At 45.8% G+C, this 5,311-nt stretch overlaps 1 pseudogene; it reads right to left on the bottom strand.

Moving 5' to 3' along the window:
• The window catches only part of LOC102515678, a 38,157-nt pseudogene that overhangs the window by 1,785 nt on the left and 31,061 nt on the right, over nucleotides 1-5,311 (bottom strand).

Raw genomic sequence — 5,311 nt, 5'->3', positions numbered from 1 at the left:
CCTGTGACTACAGCTTACAGTGTTAATATATCATGCTGAAAGGCAATTCCTCGACCCTCCCAGGGGTTTCTACAACTAGAGCTTCTGAGATTCATATAAATACCACAGACTATCAATTATTTAATCCTACATTTGCATTTCAAAAACTCCAGTATTGGGTTTCTGATGCAAGGAGGCAGAGCCATTTTGCATGATTCACATTTGGGAGGAAAAGTCTTTTTGGTCATCCCTGTCTCGAATACGCTAATGTCTATCATCAGCAACTGGCTGTGTTGTGACTTAAAGTTAACTGACAGCCCCACGATGTTTGGTTGCATGTTTCATGTCTCATAACTTCTCTACTAAGGAATTAAGAGAAAGCACCCTTAAAACAATCTTTCTTGCAAATTCCTAGTAGTGCTAAACATAAAACAGAGAAGGAGGAAAGAGTATATTCTCCCTTAGGTATCCTTGGTTGACACAGAAAAAGCACTGGATATAGATTTTAGGAAATGGCTCTTATTAAAATGCCGGGTTATGAATCTTAAAGACAGAATCTCCCCCTCTCTCTCTAAACTTGAGTAACACAAAGGAAATACACATAGAGACATGCAATATACACATAAATCTCTAACTATTGATCAACTGATAGATACAGCTCAGCTACAGCCATAGCGAGATATAGAGATTTACATGTGTGTACACTCAGTGTATGCGTGTACACATGTATGTATGCTTATGCATGTGAATGTGTACATGCGTATGTGTGTGGCTGCGAATGTGCTTATGCACGTGTGTAAATGTTTTATATGCATGTGTGTGACCGGATGTTTATGTTCTAAAGTTCAATGAAAAGGGCATAAGTACCAAAGTCTTTATCATAAGAACATAAGTGTGTAAGCCTGTGGGTCAGGGCTGGAAGGGCACGCGTGCACACACACACACATGCACACACACTCTCCATATAAAATACAAAGATGGGGTAATAATAGTCGATCGTCATATCCCACACTCCATCTCTATATCTGCATATCATTTTCTCTTTCAATGGAACAATATTGGATTGCTCAGTGACTGCTACAATTTCGTACTTACCTCTATTAGTCCTTAATATATTGCATTACTGCTATGTATGCCTCCTCGCTCCAACTAAATGGAGCGCTAAAGATCAAGGAAAGTTTCATGCTCTCTCGTGTCCCCCATTGTGGTACCTGGCACAGAGTAAGTACCCAATAAATGCTCTTTGAATTAATGAACGTTCAGATGGATAGATGGATGGATGAACAGATGGGTGGGGACAGGCCAGTCTCTCTAAGAGACCCCGTAGCAGAAGTTGCCTTGCTCCCTTTCACAATGGAGCAGAGTGTTTGGGATGTAGAAGCCGTTGTCCCAAACAAGGGAAGAAGTTACGAGATGTGAGGTGATCAGTCGTGGCCCACTGTCTCCATGCTGGGGCAGCAAGGGAAGCTCTCTGTCCCCTTCATATAAATGCTTCTACCACCCCTCTCACTGAGCATCAGTCAAAAACTTTCAATCCCTGATGCTGAAGACCTCTGCAGAGGAGCAGAGCCCAACACAATGAAAATGGAATCGTGTTATAGAAAATGGATTCTGTGGAGGTCCTGGGGTTCAGCCGCCCACCTCTGGACAGACAGGTCCTGCGATGGAAACGCTTAGGAGACTGATGGAGGTGGGGCTGTGTGTCAAGCACTTCCTTGGTCCTTACTTCATGTCCTTCTTCCTTAAAAAAAAAAAAGCAACAGGAATTCCACCAAATCTTTTGGCAAATTTGGTGCTAAAGACTCTCAACCTACCAAAAAGTGGTTTATTTCCCCACACAGAGCTCAGCAATAGCTCCACAAAGGCAGCTCAGAGGTCCAGCCAAAGAGAAAATATTCCTCATTGGCTTTCATTCTTCGTCATGAAAAGTCAACAGAGAATGTCTCTCAAACACGATTTATCATTCAAGTTGCTCTGTCATTTTCAGGAGCAGCCACACAGAAGACAATCTGGAGTTGTAAGGAATTTTTTAAAAAGTACTGTAAATGCATGGGTGGTTCAGTAAATCTCTTACAAGAATCACTGGGGAAGAAAAACCAAACACCATGGAATCCTAGTCTTTGTGTAAAAGGGGAAATACAGCGGAATGGATAGGTTTACCTTTTCTGGTGGAGATTTAAAAATTAAATATTTCATTAATGAATACAAAGTTCTTGAAATTCAAGCTTTGATTGCAGCCTTTGCTCAGTGGATAGGAGAGAAATTAAGCAATACACTGAGGACGAGACATGCGCCATTTGGAAGCTGCAGCGCTCACAGGAAGCCAGAGTTCAGGACCAGGCCTTCCAGCCGCTGCCTGCAGGGGTTCTGTCTGCTTGGAATGGCCGGATCCTGTTGGATTCCAGTGATTCATACCTCAGGTGGAGCTCTACCCCCTGAAAACATTCCTGAGATGCTTTCTGGTGTGGAATCCTAGGTCCTTGCTGGCTGACTAGCTGATAAGGAGAATAAGCACTGAAGGTTAGGAAACCGTCATTTTGCAAAGGCAGGCAGGCCTGAGGCCCCAGGCTTCATTCTCCAGACTCCCCCCTTTACCAGAATAATGCTGGATTCACATTCACTGCAAATTTCACAAGCTAACAGCCGGAAATACCTGGCAGGGAGGGCAGGCTCACTGGCAGGTCTGGGAGCAGCAGCCCTGGTCCCCCAGGAGATGAGTTCACTATGTCCAGCTCATCTACCTCCACATTTGCTCCAGGCCACAGGACTCTGGGGTGAGAAGGCCAGCTCGATGGCGCCCCCTGCTGGAAGACTGATGCAATGCCCCGGAACTACATCCTCTAAATGGGATATTTAACGTACCACACAGAATTTTATGGAACCCCACAAACATCTTTAAAGAAAATACTCACCTCAGACAATCTCTGGGACGTGAGCTTCTTCCTCAGTAAATTCGGGGAATGGAATTGTGAAGCCTTCTTGCCTTTCAACCAGAAAGTTGTCTGTTCTCCTTTGCCCTGTGGGAAGCAGAGAGAGTGCTGGTGAGGCCACCTGTGAAGTGTGGCCCCAGGTCCCCGTGCTCGCATACTGAGAACGCACTTTGTAGTCACAACGAGGCAGGAGCTGCCTCAGTGAAGGAAAAGCCTCTTTACAGGTGAGATCGTGACGATTTCCTGGAACTTTGTTGATAAGCCCAGATGGACAGTCAGCGATGGCCTAGGGGGTGAGGGCCAGAGGAGACTAAAGTTTCTTCCAAAAAAAACCCCCTTATTTTTATAATAATAAAATGTACTGAGCTCTTCCTAAGAGTGGGGCAGCAGGTGAAACACGTTCACCATCAACCCTCACGTTCACCTTTTGAGAACAGCATCCTCACCACTCCCATTTTACAGCTGGTAAAACCAAGCCCCCAAGTCAGACAGTAATAAGCAGTGGGAGGGATCCACAGCGAGGTCTACCCTGCTGCCTACTAGAAAAGTCTTCCTCTTACTTGAAGTCAGCTGATCAAATACATCATGCCAGGGCCAGGCTCCGCAAACCGAGGAGCTGATGCCACCCCCTCCCTTTCACTCCTTTCCCTGGGACCCCACCCCCTCAAACTCCCAGTGTCAGTGCAACCACCCATCACGCCCACTGTGAGCATCTCCAAGACGTCCTTGAGAAAGTATCAAGAGAACCACCACCCCGTCCCCAAGAAAGAGCACATTTACCAGGGAGATGAGAAAGTATCATGGTATGCTTCACACACAGACTGAAAGCCAAGGTGGAAAAGAGGGCAGAGGGAAAGGGAAGAGGTATTTACATGTGTCGAGGTGAGGTCCAAGGGCCCCCAACCAAGGGGCTCTGCCCCTTCCACATGGGTACTTTAGACCTGGGGGAAGGGGCCCAGAGGAACGTGGGCATTATAACTCCTGGGCTTGTGTTTGCTGCTGCTTTGTGTGGGAGACCAGACTGGGGTGTTCAAGCAGAAGCCAGGAGGCCGCTGTGGCAAACAGAAAGGCGGCATTGCACAGGAGGTTGGTCTAGGTGGGAGCCGAGGTGTGTTTTTTGTCACAGGTTCCACATTTGACCCTTTGAGGGAACTGCACTGTCCCCTCTGGAGGAAGACAACCTGGCAGTCATGAGAGCCTCCACGTGGGCCTTGGTGGTCTCCACAAACCACGGTGGGGAGATTCACTCATTCAGTCAAGTTCCTCAACATCTCCTCCAGGGAACCAAAAGGGGCAGGTGGGGCGCAGTCCGCCTGGTCTGACCTTGACTGGAATGATGCCTCTCTTGCAAGTCGTAGCCTCCCAGTGCCAGCAGGGCACCTGCATGGTCTGAGAGACATGAGTTCGTGAATTCGGAGCGCTGCCAGAAAGCAGTGACAGTTACCACCTCGGCCGTGACTTTCACATGCATGTCAGTGGGGCGGGGGCTGCTGCGGAGAGGGAACTCTGCACTGCTCAAGTCCTCAGACTGCCAGCACCTCTCATTAAGCAAATCGCAGACAACTTCTCTGACGTCTGGGACACGTGGGCTGGGACGCCCAACCATTCAGGCATTGCCCAGATGCTGTAAGGTGCTGCCCAAGCTTTAACATGTTCCACTTAGAAACAGAAGACAGAACTGACTCCATATGCAAGTTGGTGTTCCCCCTGGATGGGGATCAGCTAGGCTCCCTGGGATGGTACCAGAGCTGGGACACATCACTGAAAATCTCAGCTGTAACCAGAACTGCAACTTAAGTTCCATGTTCATAATTTATTTTTAAAATCTTTACTTACAAGATAAGAGAGATGTTTAAACCTGGATTTGCAACTTGGCTGATTAACTTAGATAACAACATAAAAAGAGGGGAAAAGATTTTTTGTTTTTTTTTTTTTTATGTATTGTAGAAAATTTACAAATTCAAAAGAATGTAAACCTTAATTTTTCAAAACTTAAATCTCTGAGTATTTTTTCCAGCTGATAAATGGCATATATGTGTAGTGATAATCAATACAATAAAATCACTCTAAAGCAAAAGCATCTGGTCTCCTTTGGAGTTCCTGGCCATAGATTTCTTTGACATTTCCCAAACTATCCTGTACATCAAGGCTGAGCAAATTACCACCTATAGGCCAAATCATGCCTACCACCTATGTTTGCCAATAAAGTTTTATTAGAACAGAAACACACTCCTCACATATTACAAATTGCTGCTTTCACACTACATCAAGAGTTAAGTAGTTGCAAGACAGACTGTGGCCTAAAATATTTATACTGTCTGGCCCTGCTCAGATAAAGTCTGCCAACTCCTACTCTTCATTTAAATTATCTTATTAAATGACTACCTGACTGTTTAGCATGG

This window comes from Camelus ferus, chromosome 11 (assembly GCF_009834535.1).
Source record: "Camelus ferus isolate YT-003-E chromosome 11, BCGSAC_Cfer_1.0, whole genome shotgun sequence".
In the NCBI taxonomy this organism is placed as follows: domain Eukaryota; kingdom Metazoa; phylum Chordata; class Mammalia; order Artiodactyla; family Camelidae; genus Camelus; species Camelus ferus.
Note: the sequence above shows the minus strand (reverse complement) of the source record. Positions and strands in the feature narration are given on the sequence as shown.